This window comes from Balaenoptera acutorostrata, chromosome 14 (genome assembly GCF_949987535.1).
Source record: "Balaenoptera acutorostrata chromosome 14, mBalAcu1.1, whole genome shotgun sequence".
Taxonomy (NCBI): domain Eukaryota; kingdom Metazoa; phylum Chordata; class Mammalia; order Artiodactyla; family Balaenopteridae; genus Balaenoptera; species Balaenoptera acutorostrata.
Window position 1 is genome coordinate 48,322,386 of NC_080077.1, and position 18,355 is coordinate 48,340,740.

At 37.0% G+C, this 18,355-nt stretch overlaps 1 long non-coding RNA gene across 1 annotated transcript in view; it reads left to right on the plus strand.

The window, feature by feature from the left end:
- The window catches only part of LOC130704767 (uncharacterized), a 195,752-nt gene extending 179,717 nt beyond the window's left edge, over positions 1-16,035 (plus strand). The window contains exon 3 of the long non-coding RNA XR_009005248.1: positions 15,960-16,035. This is a non-coding gene — a long non-coding RNA (uncharacterized LOC130704767). The remainder of the gene's footprint in view (positions 1-15,959) is intronic.
- Positions 16,036-18,355: the final 2,320 nt, after the last annotated feature.

The following is an 18,355-nucleotide window of genomic DNA, read 5'->3' on the forward strand; positions in this document are numbered from 1 at the left end:
TTCCTTCCTCTTCCTGTCCAATTACCCACAAGCACACACCTGCCTGGATTATTGGCTTCCTCCGGGCATCATTGTCTTTGAGATGCTAGCAATGATATTAAGCAATGATGCACTTTCCCTGGTACATCTTATGCTTTAGAGTGGAGTAAATATAAGATTGGCCTTTGGTTTCACTAATATGCATTATTCTTCTGTGTTATAAGCCTTACTCTGATGCATTAATACATCAAAAGCTATCCTTATTTTGAAGAGGACCTAAAAAGCCACTTGAACACTTCCAGGTCTTTTAAATGAAATGACCATGAGAAACAGGGTGAAAGAGAAAGAAAATTCTCTCACATATCCCCCTCTTCCCACTAATTACCAAAGGTTTCAGGCCTTGGAATCAAATCACTTCTGGGACCCAAGAGCTATTGGCCCAAAATATCTGGCAGTTAATACTAATACTTTTCATTTTTTCATCAGTTTTATAGTTCAGTCTTCCTAAGATGCCAAGTGATTACTCAGTGAAAATGTGTTTAAATTGCCAAAACTTTGAATTTTACACATTTTTCTTAATAGAGAAATTGAGACTAAGCCAATATTTCCTGTACCAACACTAAAATCTAGCAAGTATTCATTTAAAAGGAGAAGTGATTATTTTTCAAAAAGAATTCTACCCCAAATCCAAATTAAACAATTTGCTCATTTCTGCTCCTGTTTTCTGGTCTCCATTTTAATTACTCTTATTTGGGTGTCTGAATATACTCATAACTCTTACCTATCAGGAGATAAAAGGAACGAGAAAGCAAGCCTGCCATTTTTACTTCGAAGTCAGAATCAGCATGCTAAATCTACTTCCCAAGTCCTCCTTGAAAGCCTTCAGTAAATTATTCTATAAATTATTCCAGGGGTATTGACAGAGAGCATGGCTTTCATTTTTAGCTTTTATCCATAGCATAGAGGATCTTACTGGTATGGAGCTAACTCTTTAAGTTCTTTAACTGTAGTTGGGGTGGGAGGTGGGGAGAAGAACACAAATTGAATAAAGACTATCTCTGAGTGCATTCATCTACTGAATTTCCATTCAGAGGTTCACAGATAATCAACAACGTACAGAATAAATTTGTCTGTTGGGAGTTCTAATCAGTTGAAGATAAACCAACTCCAAAGTTCTAATAAGTTTTTAAAACACTGGATTATGGCAAGTCCATACACTGACTCTGACTCTATCAACTGGATTTCTTTGCATTGCCCATTATTCTGATCCCATTTCTAAACCCACACACAATCCTTTAGTTCTTAATTTTTCTATACAGTTGACCCTCTAACAACACAGGGGTTTGGGGTGCCAACCATCCCACACAGTTGAAAATACGCATATAGCTTTTGGCTCACCAAGGACTTAACTACTAATAGCCTACTTCTGTTGATCAGAAGCCTTGCCAATAACCTAAACACTTGATTAACATGTTTTATAAGTTATATGTATTATACACTCTATTCTTACAGTAAAGTAAGCTAGAAAAAAATGTTATTAAGAAAATCATAAGGAAGAGAAAATACATTTACAGTATATATATGTGTTTATTGAAAAGAATCTGCATGGAAGTGGACTTGCGTGGTTCAAACCTGTGTTGTTCAAGGGTTAACTGTACTACCAACAGTCAATGGCAAAGGTTTTCAAATTTTATAAGGCAATAATAGTTTTAAAATACTGATAATGGTTTTTCGATCCACCTCCTAGAGTAATGAAAATAAAAACAAAAATAAACAAATGGGACTTAATTAAACTCAAACCTTTTTGCACAGCAAAGGAAATCATAAATGAAACAAAAAGACAATCCTCAGAATGGGCAAAAATATTTGCAAATGAAGCAACTGACAAGGGTTTAATCTCCAAAATATACAAACAGCTTATGCAGCTCAATATCAAAAAAACAACCCACCTAATCAGAAATGGGCAGATCTAAATAGACATTTCTCCAAAGAAAACATACAGATGGTTAAAAAACACATGAAAAGATGCTCAACATCACTAATTATTAGAGAAATGCAAATCAAAACTACAACGAGGTATCACCTCACACCAGAATGGCCATCATCAAAAAATCTACAAACAATAAATGCTGGAGAGGGTGTGGAGAAAAGGGAACCTGCCTACATTGTTGGTGGGAATGTCAACTGGTACAGCCACAATGGAGAACAGTATGGAGGTCCCTTAAAAAACTAGAAATAGGGGCTTCCCTGGTGGCGCAGTGGTTGAGAATCTGCCTGCCAATGCAGGGCACATGGGTTCGAGCCCTGGTCTGGGAAGATCCCACATGCCACGGAGCAACTGGGCCCGTGAGCCACAATTACTGAGCCTGCGTGTCTGGAGCCTGTGCTCCGCAACAAGAGAGGCCGCGATGGTGAGAGGCCCGCGCACCGCGATGAAGAGTGGTCCCCACTTGCCACAACTAGAGAAAGCCCTCGCACAGAAACGAAGACCCAATACAGTCATAAATAAATAAATAAATAAATAAATAAATAAATAAATAAAAAATAATGATATTGCCTGATAAATTCTTGTTCAATAATTGGGATAAATATTAAAAAAACAAAAACAAAAAAAAAAAACTAGAAATAGTGCTACCATATGATCCAGCAATCCCACTCCTGGGCATGTATCCAGAGAAAACCATAATTCAAAAAGATACAAGCACCCTAATGTTCATGGCAGCATTATTTACAATAGCCAGGACATGGAAGCAACCTAAATGTCCATCAACAAAGGAATGGATAAAGAAGATGTGGTCCATATATACAAGGGAATATTACTCAGCCATAAAAAAGAACAAAATAATGCCATTTGCAACAATATGGATAGACCTAGAGATTGTCAGACTGAGTGAAGTCAGAGAAAGACAAATATCATATGATAACACTTATATGTAGAATCTAAGAAAAGGCTACAAATGAACTTATCTACAAAACACAAATAGAGTTGCAGATGTAGAAAATAAACCTATGGTTACTGGGGGGTAAAAGGCGAGGAGGGATAAATTGGAAGATTGGGATTGAAACATACACACTATTATACATAAAATAGATAACTAATAAGGACATACTGTATGGCACAGGGAATGCTATACTCTATAATGGCCTATATGGGAAAGAAGCTAAAAAAGAGTGTATATATGTATATGTATAACAAATTCACTTTGCTGCACACCTGAAACTAACACAACATTGTAAATCTACTATACCCCTATAAAAATTTTAAAAAATAAAACAAAACAAAATAAAATTTTGGTACTTTCTAAAATAAAATAAAATAAAATAATAGTCTCAAAATAGCTTCACTTATAGGAAAGTCACATATTATTAATGACTTGACAAGTGTGGAAGGACAGGATTATTCAATAAATGATGTTGGAAAAAACTGCTTATCTTTTTAAGATCTTTACCTCAGTGTTTTCAAATAAATATAGATTAATCAAAAAAGGTAAATATAAAAATTACAGAGAAATTAGAAGAAAATAGAAATTAAAAATAAATGTTAGGAATGGCATAATATCTAACATTAGAGATAATGGGATAAAATCCAAATAAAAGATAAACAATTTTACACACACACAATAATTTTTGATCATTAAAAAATAAGAGAGGGGGCTTCCCTGGTGGCGCAGTGGTTGAGAATCTGCCTGCCAATGCAGGGGACACGGGTTCGAGCCCTGGTCTGGGAAGATCCCACATGCCGTGGACCGACTAGGCCCGTGAGCCACAATTGCTGAGCCTGCGCGTCTGGAGCCTGTGCTCCCCAACAAGAGAGGCCGCGATAGTGAGAGGCCCGCGCACCGCGATGAAGAGTGGACCCCACTTGCCACAACTAGAGGAAGCCCTCGCACAGAAACGAAGACCCAACACAACCATAAATTAATTAATTAATTAATTAAAAAAAAAAAGAATAGACTTTATTAAAAAATAAAAATAAAAAAATAAGAGAGGAACCAAGATGGTGGAGTAGAAGGATGTGCTCTCACTCCCTCTGGCCAGAACACCAGAATAACAACTAGCTGCTGGACAATCATCGATAGGAAGACACTGGAACTCAACAAAAAAGATACCCCACATCCAAAGACAAAGGAGAAGCCACAATGAGATGGTAGGAGGGGCGCAATCACAGTAAAATGAAATCCCATAACTGCTGGGTGGGTGACTCACACACTAGAGAACACATACCACAGAAGTCCACCCACTGGAGTGAAGGTTCTGAGCCCCACGTCAGGCTTCCCAACCTGGGGGTCCGGCAACAAGAGGAGGAATTCCTAGAGAATCAGACTTTGAAGCCTAGTGGGAGTTGATCACAGGACTTTGACAGGACTGGGAGAAACAGAGACTCCACTCGTGAAGGGCACACACAAAGTAGTGTGCGCATTGGGACCCAGGAGAAGGAGCAGTGACCCCGGGGCAGACTGAACCAGACCAACCTGCTAGTGTTGGAGGGTCTCCTGCAGAGGCGGGGGGGGTGGTGCTGTGGCTCACTGTGGGGACAAGGACACTGACAGCAGAAGTTCTGGGAAGTACTCCTTGGTGTGAGCCCTCCCAGAGTCTGTCATTAGCCCCACCAAAGAGCCCAGGTAGGCTCAAGTGTTCAGTGACCTCAGGCCAAACAACCAACAGGGAGGGAACCCAGCCCCACCCATCAACAGTCAAGTGGATTAAAGTTTTACTGAGCTCTGACCACCACAGCAACAGTCAGCTCTACCTACCAAAGGGTCCCTCTCATCAAGCCTCTTAGATAGCCTCATCCACCAGAGGGCAGACAGCAGAAGCAAGAAGAACTATAATCCTGCAGCCTGTGGAACAAAAACCACATTCACAGAAAGACAGACAAGATGAAAAGGCAGAGGGCTATATACCAGATGAAGGAACAAGATAAAACCCCAGAAAAACAATTAAATGAAGTGGAGATAGGCAACCTTCCAGAAAAAGAATTCAGAATAATGATAGTGAAGACCAGGACCTAGGAATAAGAGTGGAGGCAAAGATCAGAAAGATGCAAGAAATGTTTAACAAAGACCTAGAAGAATTAAAGAAAAAACAGAGATGAACAATACAATAACTGAAATGAAAACTACACTAGAAGGAATGAATAGCAGAATAACTGAGGCAGAAGAACGGATAAGTGACCTGGAAGACACAATGGTGGAATTCACCGCTGCGGAACAGAATAAAGAAAAAAGAATGCAAAGAAATGAAGACAGCCTAAGAGACCTCTGGGACAACATTAAACACAACAACATTCGCATTATAGGGGTCCCAGAAGGAGAAGAGAGAGAGAAAGGACCCGAGAAAATATTTGAAGAGATTATAGTCAAAAACTTCCCTAACATGGGAAAGAAAACAGCCACCCAAGTCCAGGAAGCGCAGCGAGTCCCATACAGGATAAACCCAAGGAGAAACATGCCAAGACACATAATAATCGAATTGGCAGAAATTAAAGACAAAGAAAAATTATTGAAAGCAGCAAGAGAAAAACGACAAATAACATACAAGGAAAATCCCATAAGGTTAACAGCTGATTTCTCAACAGAAACTCTAGAAGCCAGAAGGGAGTGCCATGATATACTTAAAGTGATGAAAGGGAAGAACCTACAACCAAGATTACTCTACCCAGCAAGGATATCATTCAGATTTGATGGAGAAATCAAAAGCTTTACAGACAAGCAAAAGCTAAGAGAATTCAGCACCAACAAACGAGCTCTACAACAAATGCTAAAGGAACTTCTCTAAGTGGGAAACACAAGAGAAGAAAAGGATCTACAAAAACAAACCCAAAACAATTAAGAAAATGGTCATAGGAACATACATATCAATAATTACCTTAAACGTGAATGGATTAAATGCTCCAACCAAAAGAAACAGGCTTGCTGAATGGACACAAAAACAAGACCCATCTATATGCTGTCTACAAGAGACCCACTTCAGACCTAGGGACACATACAGACTGAAAGTGAGGGGATGGAAAAAGATATTCCATGCAAAGGAGATCAAAAGAAAGCTGGAGTAGCTATACTCATATCAGATAAAATAGACTTTAAAATAAAGAATGTTACAAGAGACAAGGAAGGACACTACATAATGATCAAGGGGTCAATCCAAGAAGAAGATATAACAATTATAAATATATATGCACCCAACATAGGAGCACCTCAATACATAAGGCAACTGCTAACAGCTATAAAAGAGGAAATCGACAGTAACAAAATAATATTGGGGGACTTTAACACCTCACTTACACCAATGGACAGATCATCCAAAATGAAAATAAATAAGGAAACAGAAGCTTTAAATGACACAATAGACCAGATAGATTTAATTAATATTTATAGGACATTCCATCCAAAAACAGCAGATTACACTTTCTTCTCAAGTGCGTGCGGAACATTCTCCAGGATAGACCACATCTAGGGTCACAAATCAAGCCTCAGTAAATTTAAGAAAATTGAAATCATATCAAGCATCTCTTCTGACCACATTATGAGATTAGAAATGAATTACAGGGAAAAAAACGTAAAAAACACAAACACATGGAGGCTAAACAATATGTTACTAAATAACCAAGAGATCACTGAAGAAATCAAAGAGGAAATAAAAAAAATACCTAGAGACAAATGACAATGAAAACAAGATGACCCAAAACCTATGGGATGCAGCAAAAGCAGTTCTAAGAGGGAACTTTATAGCTATACAAGCCTACCTCAAGAAACAAGAAAAATCTCAAGTAAACAATCTAACCTTACACCTGAAGGAACTAGAGAAAGAAGAACAAACAAAACCCAAAATTTGCAGAAGGAAAGAAATCATAAAGATCAGAGCAGAAATAAATGAAATAGAAACAAAGAAAACAATAGCAAAGATCAATAAAACTAAAAGCTGGTTCTTTGAGAAGATAAACAAAATTGATAAACCATTAGCCATACTCATCAAGAAAAAGAGGGAGAGGACTCAAATCAATAAAATTAGAAATGAAAAAGGAGAAGTTACAACAGACACCACAGAAATACAAAGCATCCTAAGAGACTACTACAAGCAACTCTATGCCAATAAAATGGACAACCTGGAAGAAATGGACAAATTCTTAGAAAGGTATAACCTTCCAAGACTGAACCAGGAAGAAACAGAAAATATGAACAGACCAATCACAAGTAATGAAATTGAAACTGTGATTAAAAATCTTCCAACAAGCAAAAGTCCAGGACCAGATGGCTTCACAGGTGAATTCTATCAAACATTTAGAGAAGAGCTAACACCCATCCTTCTCAAACTCTTCCAAAAAACTGCAGAGGAAGGAACACTCCCAAACTCATTCTATGAGGCCGCCATCACCCTGATACCAAAACCAGACAAAGATACTACAAAAAAAGAAAATTACAGACCAATATCACTGATGAATATAGATGCAAAAATCCTCAACAAAATACTAGCAAACAGAATCCAACAAAACATTAAAAGAATCATACACCATGATCAAGTGGGATTTATCCCAGGGATGCAAGGATTCTTCAATATATGCAAATCAATCAATGTGATACACCATATTAACAAATTGAAGAATAAGAACCATATGATCATCTCAATAGATGCAGAAAAAGCTTTTGACAAAATTCAACACCCATTTATGATAAAAACTCTCCAGAAAGTGGGCATAGAGGGAACCTACCTCAATATAATAAAGGCCATATATGACAAACCCACAGCAAACATCATTCTCAAAGGAGAAAAACTGAAAGCATTTCCTCTTAAGATCAGGAACAAGACAAGGATGTCCACTCTCACCACTATTATTCAACATAGTTTTGGAAGTCCTAGCCACGGCAATCAGAGAAGAAAAAGAAATAAAAGGAATACAAATTGGAAAAGAAGAAGTAAAACTGTCACTGTTTGCAGATGACATGATACTATACATAAAGAATTCTAAAAATGCCACCAGAAAACTACTAGAGCTAATCAATGAATTTAGTAAAGTTGCAAGATGCAGAATTAATGCACAGAAATCTCTTGCATTCCTATACACTAATGATGAAAAATCTGAAAGAGAAATTATGGAAACACTCCCATTTACCATTGCAACAAAAAGAATAAAATACCTAGGAATAGACCTACCTAGGGAAACAAAAGACCTGTATGCAGAAAACTATAAGACACTGATGAAAGAAATTAAAGATGACACAAACAGATGGAGAGATATACCATGTTCTTGGATTGGAAGAATCAATATTGTGAAAATGACTACACTACCCAAAGCAATCTACAGATTCAATGCAATCCCTATGAAATTACCAATGGCATTTTTTACAGATCTAGAACTAATCATCTTAAAATTTGTATGGAGACACAAAAGACCCCGAATAGCCAAAGCTGTCTTGAGGGAAAAAAACGGAGCTGGAGGAATCAGACTCCCTGACTTCAGACTATACTATAAAGCTACAGTAATCAAGACAATATGGTACTGGCACAAAAACAGAAACATAGATCAATGGAACAAGACAGAAAGCCCAGAGATAAACCCACACACCTATGGTCAACTGATCTATGACAAAGGTGGCAAAGATATACAATGGAGAAAAGACAGTCTCTTCAATAAGTGGTGCTGGGAAAACTGGACAGCTACATGTAAAAGAATGAAATTAGAACACTCCCAAACACCACACACAAAAATAAACTCAAAATGGATTCGAGACCTAAATGTAAGACCGGACACTATAAAATTCTTAGAGGAAAACATAGGAAGAACACTCTTTGACATATATCACAGCAAGATCTTTTTGATCCACCTCCTAGAGTAATGGAAATAAAAACAAAAATAGACAAATGGGACCTAATGAAACTTCAAAGCTTTTGCACAGTAAAGGAAACCATAAACAAGACGAAAAGACAACCCTCAGAATGGGAGAAAATATTTGCAAACGAATCAATGGACAAAGGATTAACCTCCAAAATATATAAACGGCTCATGCAGCTCAATATTAAAGAAACAACCCAATCCAAAAATGGGCAGAAGACCTAAATAGACATTTCTCCAAAGAAGACATAAAGATGGCCAAGAACCACATGAAAAGCTGCTCAACATCACTGATTATTAGAGAAATGCAAATGAAAACTACAATGAGTGAGTAATATTCCATTGTATATATGTGCCACATCTTCTTTATCCATTCATCCGATGATGGACACTTAGGTTGCTTCCATGTCCTGGCTATCGTAAATAGAGCTGCAATGAACATTTTGGTACATGACTCTTTTTGAATTATGGTTTTCTCAGGGTATATGCCCAGTAGTGGGATTGCTGGGTCGTATGGTAGTTCTATTTCCAGTTTTTTAAGGAATCTCCATACTGTTCTCCATAGTGGCTGTATCAATTTACATTCCCACCAACAGTGCAAGAGGGTTCCCTTTTCTCCACACCCTCTCCAGCACTTATTGTTTGTAGATTTTTTGATGATGGCCATTCTGACCGGTGTGAGATGATATCTCATTGTAGTTTTGATTTGCATTTCTCTAATGATTAATGATGTTGAGCATTCTTTCATGTGTCTGTTGGCAATCTGTATATCTTCTTTGGAGAAATGTCTATTTAGGTCTTCTGCCCATTTTTGGATTGGGTTGTTTGTACTTTTGTTATTGAGCTGCATGAGCTGCTTGTAAATTTTGTAGATTAATCCTTTGTCAGTTGCTTCATTTGCAAATATTTTCTCCCATTCTGAGGGTTGTCTTTTGGTCTTGTTTATGGTTTCCTTTGCTGTGCAAAAGCTTTTAAGTTTCATTAGGTTTCATTGTAACATTAGGTCTTCAATTTGTTTATTTTTGTTTTTATTTCCATTTCTCTAGAAGCTGGGTCAAAAAGGATCTTGCTGTGATTTATGTCATAGAGTGTTCTGCCTATGTTTTCCTCTAAGAGTTTGATAGTGTCTGGCCTTACACTTAGGTCTTTAATCCATTTTGAGTTTATTTTTGTGTATGGTGTTAGGGAGTGTTCTTATTTCATTGAGTTATTTGTAGTGAGGTGGATGGAGTTAGAGTCTGTCATACAGAGTGAAGTAAGTCAGAACAAGAAAAACAAATACAGTATGCTAACACATATATATGGAATCTAAGGGAAAAATAAAAAAGGTCATGAAGAACCTAGTGGCAAGACGGGAATAAAGACACAGACCTACTAGAGAATGGACTTGAGGATATGGGGAGGGGGAAGGGTAAGATGTGACAAAGTGAGAGAGTGGCATGGACATATATACACTACCAAACGTAAAATAGATAGCCAGTGGGAAGCAACCGCATAGCACAGGGAGATCAGCTCTGTGCTTTGTGACCACCTAGAGGGGTGGGATAGGGAGGGAGGGAGATGCAAGAGGGAAGAGAGATGGGAACATATGTATATGTATAACTGACTCACTTTGTTATAGAGCGAAACTAACACACCATTGTAAAGCAATTATACTCCGATAAAGATGTTAAAAAAAAAAAAAAAAGGAAAAGGGAGGGAGGGGGATAATTTAGGAGTTTGGGATGAACAGACATACACTATTATATGTATATATATAAATAAACAACAAGGACCTACTAACCAGTTTAAAAAAAAAAATACAATGAGGTATCACCTCACACCAGTTAGAATGGGCATCATCAGGAAATCTACAAACAAAAAATGCTGGAGAGGGTGTGGAGAAAAGGGAACCCTCTTGCACTGTTGGTGGGAACGTAAATTGATACAGCCACTATGGAGCACAGTATGGAGGTTCCTTAAAAAACTAAAAATAGAATTACCATATGATCCAGCAATCCCACTACTGGGAATATACCCAGAGAAAACCATAATTCAAAACGACACATGCACCCCAATGTTCATTGCAGCACTATTTACAATAGCCAGGTCATGGAAGCAACCTAAATGCCCATCGACAGACGAATGGATGAAGAAGATGTGGTACATATATACAAAGGAATATTACTCAGCCATAAAAAAGAACGAAATTGAGTCATTTGTTGAGACGTGGATGGATCTAGAGACTATCATACAGAGTGAAGTAAGTCAGAAAGAGAAAAACAAATATCGTATATTAATGCATGTATGTGGAACCTAGAAAAGTGGTACGGATGAACTGGTTTGCAGGGCAGAAGTTGAGACACAGATGTACAGAACAAACGTATGGACACCAAGGGGGGAAAACCGCGGTGGGGTGGGGATGGTGGTATGCTGAATTGGGCGATTGGGATTGACATGTATACACTGATGTGTATAAAATTGATGACTAATAAGAACCTGCAGTATAAAAAAAAAACTAATACTAAACTTTCTTTGGGTTATTTGTATGGAAATATGTTAATATAAATGTTCCAGGCGTTACATGACATTTCTAAAAATCTTATGTGGTCTGGTATAATGTTACAAGTCATAATTCTAGTTATTACTTTAAAATGTATATCTCAGAAATAACTAAATTTCCTTGTCAATTGCATTATTATGAACTTTCATAAAATCTTTAACCATGGTCATTTTAAAGTCTTTTGTCATTTACAGACAGTTCTGGGTGTACTCTGATGCTTTTGCAAATATGTTCCTATAAAAGGCTTTCATCTTCAAGAAATTCAGGGAAAAGACTCTGACAAGTACAGGTTTCTGGTAACTGACTGTACTGCTGAACTGAATGAATAAGCATTTTCAGAACTCTAATGGAAAACTGATGAATTCATAAAAATGCTAACAAAAGATCAAGATGAAAAAAAAATTAATTACATGGGACTGAGTGAACTGATGAGGATGATTATAATTTTTGTGACTTTCTGTTTGAATTAAAAAAAAAAATCCCACAAGGACTCAGAGGCAAAAAATATACAAATCAATTTTCTCTGGAAATTAAAGGAGCTGTTACAGTGGAGGATTACTGGACTGAATGTCAATATTATGACATAGTATGAGTGTGTTTCATGTTTGGTAATTGCAATCATTGTTGCTTTTGTTGTGGTCATCCATTTACAATGCTTGGTGTCAGTTTATTTATCTCTTGTAAAAATAAAATACAGTGTGTGTGTGTGAGTTGTGGAAAAAAAAAAAGCTCAGGAGTTGTCACTTCCATCCTCACAACAGAATAAAATCTGAGTAAACTAAAAAATAAAATAAAATAACATCATAAAGGATAAAATATTTAGGCATGACCTTAACAAAATAAGTGTGAGACATGTACATGGAAAACTACAAAATATTGTTGAAAGAAAATAAAGAAGACATAATAAATGGAAAAAAAAATCCCAGGTTCATTGATCAGAGGTCTAATACTGTTAAGGTAACTATACTTTCCAAATGGAGCAACAGATTCAATGAATCTGTGTCGAAATTCCAGTTGCCTCTTTTTTTTCAGTAATTGACAAGCTGATACTAAAATTAATTGAAAATGCAAGGAATCCAGGATAATCAAAATAACCTTGAAAAGAACAAAATTTGGAGTACTCAACTTACCGTTCTTCAGTTCAAAACTCACATACAGCTATGATAATCAAGGCATTGTGGCACTGGCATAAGGCTAAACATATAGGTCGATGGAATAGAATTTAGTTACCAAATATGAATCCTTACATTTTGGCCAGTTGATTTTACAGGTTTGCCAAGACAATTCAATGTGGATTTTTTTTCTCACAAATGTTGCTAGGACAAGTGGATATCCACACGCAAGTTGGACTCCAACCTCACACCATATACCAATTGACTCAGAGTGGAACATAGACTTAAATATAAAAGCTAAAACTTTAGAATAAAACATAGGAGTAAATCTTCATGACCTTCAGTTAAACAATGGTTTCTAGTTTATGACACCAAAAGGACAATTGACAGAAGAAATAAATTGAACTTCTTCAGCATTTAAAACTTTTGTGATTCAAAGCATACTATCAAGAAAGTGAATAGACAACCCAAAGAATGGGATAAAATATTTGTAAATTATAAAGCTGATAAGAGTGTCTTATCCAGAATAAAGGACTCTTACAACTCAAAAATTAAAAAATCAAATATTTCAATTAAAAATAGTTAAATAATTTGAATAGATATTTCTCTAAAGAAGATATATACATATAGTAAGCACATAAAAAGATGCTCAAAACCTTTGACCATTAGGGAAATGCAAACTTATGCACAGTGAGGTAAACTTCACAAATCTTAAAGGCATTCAGCTAAAGGAAAGAAGAAGTTTGAAAAGACCATATATTGTGTGATTCCATTCATATGACACTTTGGAAAAGGGGAAACTATAGAGATAGTAAGCAGATTAGTGTTTACCAGGGGCTTGAGAAAGAGGATGGTTAAATAGGTGAAGTGAAAATGTGTGTCGGATGTATGTATATTTCTGAAATATATCTCTGTACTGTCTTCACAACTGTTTTGTAAATCTAAAACTGTTCTAAATTTTAAAAGTTTATTTTTGAAAAGTCATTTCTGAGCTTAATATAAAGAACATTAGCAATATTGTAATATTCCCTGCATGCATATCCCCAACTTCATCCTCTTCCCTACCCACTGAAGGTGTTATTTATTATTATTTTAAAGTCTCTATTCATCATTCCCTTATTTTTCCTTATTATTTTTCTCTCTACATTTCTATTTCCAAATAACATACTGTTCAGCTTTGCTCATCTTCAAACTTAGATACATATAAGTGTATAAATTAATCCATATCACTAGCATAATCATGAGAAAACATGGGACAAATCCACATTTTGGAACATTCTACAAAATATTTGACCAGCACTTTTCAAAAGGGTAAAGTTCATGAAAAATAAGTGAAGACTGAGAAAGTGTTGCAGATTGGGAGAATACCTGATGTGGCGGGTAGACCCTAAGATGGTATCTGATGAGTCCCACCTCTTGGTGTACCACTTTGTGTTCTAATCCCTGCTCATGTGTGTGGGCAGGAACTGTGACTTGCCCACATGGCAAGGAACTGAATGCAACCTCTAGACAATGGCCAGTAAGGAACGGAGGCCCTTGGTCCAACAGACTGCAGGTAATTGAATTCTAACAATCATGTGAGTTTGGAAGGGGATTCTTCCTTGGCTGAGCCTTCTGTTGAAACTTTATCCTTGGACATTATCTACATCTGGATTCTTCACCCACACAAACTTTGAGACAATATGTGTGTAATTTTAAGATGCTAAATTATGTGGTAATTTATTATTAGCAAAAAAAATTATGTGATACATATGGCAAATAAATGTAATGTTGTGTCCTGGAATATTGGAAAAGAAAAATGATCTTAGTTGGCAAACCTACTGATAAAATATCAAGAAACTCCAGACTTCCTTTAGTAGTTTTTTACTACTGTTAATTTCTCAGTTTTTATAAATAAACTATGGTGATATAAGAAAAAAATAATAAGTTAAAAAAAGAAAATATTGAAAATAAATTTCAGGAAGTTTTACAAAGGAAATGTATGTATTTCATACAAGCATACAAAAGAAACACCAAGACTAGCATAAGTAACTGGATATAGGACTTAAATTATTTTGTCTTTGGTTAAAAATCATATGTTTAAGTTATCTAGTGATAAAAGAAATGAAAAATTGTCTAAGCTCATTGGTACTATCCTTTTAAATTATATATAGATATGTAAACACTGTACATACTTTAGACAAAGAGATCATATGCATACATAAATAATAAAAGAAGTGGGATATTTCTATTAGCAGTTTTTTAGCTATTAATGAAGTATAGAGTTTACAAATAAAAACATCCAATATTGGTGAGCATGGACATCTTCAAACACTGTTGGTGACAGTGAAAAATATCCACTTTGGAAAGAATGTGGCAATGCTTACATAATAAGATATAAAATGGGACCCTTTATCAGTTTTGGTTGGGGTCTCAAGAGAACAGATGATAACTGACCCCTTATTCTATAGTAAAGTGCTAGACCATCTGCAGAACTTGCAAAGAAAGTGTCCAAGTGTACAAGAACTCAACACATCTTCCACCTCCTGGCTATATAAACAAAGACCAATAATTTAATTATGGAAGTTGAAGGCTTAAGAGAGGATTTATTTGGAGAAACATGGAGGTGCTGTGGTCCCATGGGGGTGGTGCGAGTCTTTTTTTGCCTCAAGAGTAGTGAGAAATGATTTAAAGAGGCAACTCGGAAAGCTTGGTGTGATTTCTCGAAGTTGGTGGTCAATGGGCGTTGAAGGGGTGGCCTTGTAGAGGAGCATCTGATAAACCTGAGATATCTAGCCATAAAGAACCTGGCTGAAGGAGCCTGTGACATCAGTGTAGATGGGACTCTTTGACAGAGTCAGAGGTGTGTGCATGTGTCTGTGTCTGTGTGTAGGGAATGTGATGGGAGATTGTTGGAGGACTTAGATTAGGAAGTGAAGTGATGTGATTGGATTTACACTTTTAAAAGCTGACTCAGGCTGAGGAGTGGATTAATAATAATCGTAGTTGTGATGCTTAATTTTATGTGTCAATTTAACTAGACCATTAGGTGCCCAGACATTTGGTCAAACATTATTCTGGGCACCTAATGATCTAGTCAAGGGAGAATTCAGTGTTGGGAGTTCTGTGGAGTGTTTTTGGATGAGATTAACATTTGAATTGGTAGACTGAATAAAGAAGATTCCCTTCCCTGATATGGGTGGCAATTATCTAATCAATTAAACACCTGAATAAAATTAAAAAGGCTGAGTAAGAGAGAACTCCTGCCTGAATGTTTGAGCTGGGACATCAGTCTTTTCCTGCTTTAAGACTGGAACTGAAAAATCAGCTCCTCTTAGGTCTTGAGCCTGTCAGATTTCAGACTGGAACTTACACTATTGGCTCTCCTGGTTCTCAGGTCTTTGAAGTTGGACTGAAGTTTAAACTATTAATATTAGCTCACCTAGTCCTCGGGCCTTTGAACTTGGACTGGAACGATACCATAATAATTACTAACATTGACTGTTTCTTGTACTAGGTGCTACCCATTGGCTCCCCTGGGTCTCCAGGTTGCTGACGGCAGATCTTAGGAACTTTTCAGACTCCATAATCATGTGAGTCAATTCCTTATAATATATCTCTTTCTAAATATGTGTCTATGTATTCTGTTGGTTCTGTTTTTCAGGAGAACCCTGAATAATACAGTAATAATAATTACTAACATTAAGTGTTTCTTGTACTAGATGCTATCCAAATGTTTTATGTTTACATATATCAATCTATGTAATCTTCACAATGACTCTATAATAGATACTATAATGGTCATCATTTTAAGGATAAGGTAATTGACAGAACTAGTTAGAGGTCAGGTCAGGTCCAAGATTCTCATTCATACAGTCTACTTTCTGCACTCACTCCCCTACCCCCTACTCTATACTCCACAGTAACAAAAAATGATTATGGTTAGGGACAATGATGGAAGCAGGGAGACCAGTATAAGGCTCTTGCCAATCAGGCAAGAGATGACAGTGGCTAAGACTAGGCTTAGAGCAGATTGTAACTACATATTGAAGGTGTGGTATAAGAGACAAGTGCCAAACACAGCAGTGGACATGTATCCTGTGAAAGCAAAGCAAAGGAAAAAAAAAAAAAAAAACACACAGATTTTTGGAATTAACTTGTTACTCTAGCATACCTAAACTATCCTTTCTTATGATTTTGATTCTTTTTCCACATCATGTTTTAATGCATTTGAAATTTTATATATCCATTAGATGTATATACATTATAATTATATAAATAGATAATAGATAAAACATATATATATATACAGCTTTGTTTATGTGGGTACATTTATTTTACCAAGAGGGTTTATAGTTATAAATTCTCAAAGAGGCTTGTATCCTCACAAAAGTTTAAGAGCATGGGTTTAAAGAGTCCCGATCATGAGTTTCTGGGGTACAGTACTGACACCTGAACCCCACTGGAGCCAAAGAACTACCTGGTGTGTTCTTGAGTGGAACCCTGATTACTGAGAATAAAAATGATGGGCAGCTCCTGAAGCAGAGCAGATGCTAAATGTCATTGATAAATGGCATTTATCAAGAAAGGAAGATAGGAGATTTGGACAGAGATAGGAATACTGGGACGAAGAATCAGGAATCCTGCTTTGAGCATTCCAAGTTTGAAAGCCTTTATGCTTCTAAGCAGAGAGCCAGACTATGTGCTTTCATATAAGAGTCTGGAGCTCAAGGGAGAATTCAATGCGGAGACGTAAATTTTAGTGGTATCGGTTTATGGGTGATATTTAAAGCCATGAGACTAGAAGCCATGAGACTAGGAAGAGTGTCTAAATAAAGAACAGAAGGCGGCTCAGAGCCAAGCCTTTCCAACATTTGAAGCTTTGAAATAGGAGGCAAAATTAGTGAGGGAGACAGAAAAGGAGTAGATCGCGGGGTTAGAGGAAAATCAGGAAATGGAAGTATTCCAATACCCAAAGGAAGAAAGTATTTCAAGGAGAGAGAGGGGAATGATGCTGAGGGAGCAAGATGAAGGATGAGGAGTGACAACTGGCAGGATGGAGGCTGAGGGTGAGCTGGACCAGAGCTGTTTCAGCAGTGATTGAGAAAAAACCTCACTGAAGTAGATTGAGGAGCGATTCAAGGTTAGGAAAAGCAGACAAGAAATGAAGACAGTTAAGTTAAGCAAGCCTATAAATCATTAAAACTTGCATGTTACTGGTATTAATTAATTAAAAAATCCAAATCTCCTTTCATTAAAGATCTTAAAATTTTCTAGCAACAGAGTCTTAATTGGAATATTGGTGTGTCTGTTGAAGGGCTGGTGAGGGGGAGGGATTCTCTTTGGTTCTCTGCTTGCCATCAGATGTCCCCAAAACCACTACGGGTCTGGTGATTCACCAGGAGGACTCAGCATATAGTCACAGTCACATCAATGATTTATTACAGTGAAAAGATGCACAGCAATATCAGCAAAGGGAAAAGGCACATGGGGTGAAGTCTGGAGGAAACCAGGTGCATGTTTCCATTAGTCATCTTCCAGTGGAACCACACAGGAAATGCTTAACTCCTCCAGCATCAAATTGTGCCAACAGGTGTGAAATGTCTACTCGGGAAGCTCATGAGAGACTCATTACCCAAGGTTTCCACTGGGGGCTGGTCACATGGGCACCCTCGGCTGAGCACATACCAAAGTTCCACACTTTCAGAAGGAAAGCAGTTGTTCAGCATCAACCACATTGTTTGCTCAAAAAGTTCAAGCACAGGGAGCCCCTCTTATGAGTAAGGGATTGGTTGGAGCAATCCCAAAATCTAAGTTCTTCAACATCACCCAAGGGCCAACCTTGCAAGCAGGCCTTTCTAAGGACAGCAGTCTCAAGACTGCTATGTTAACGCCTTTTTTGCATACCATCTG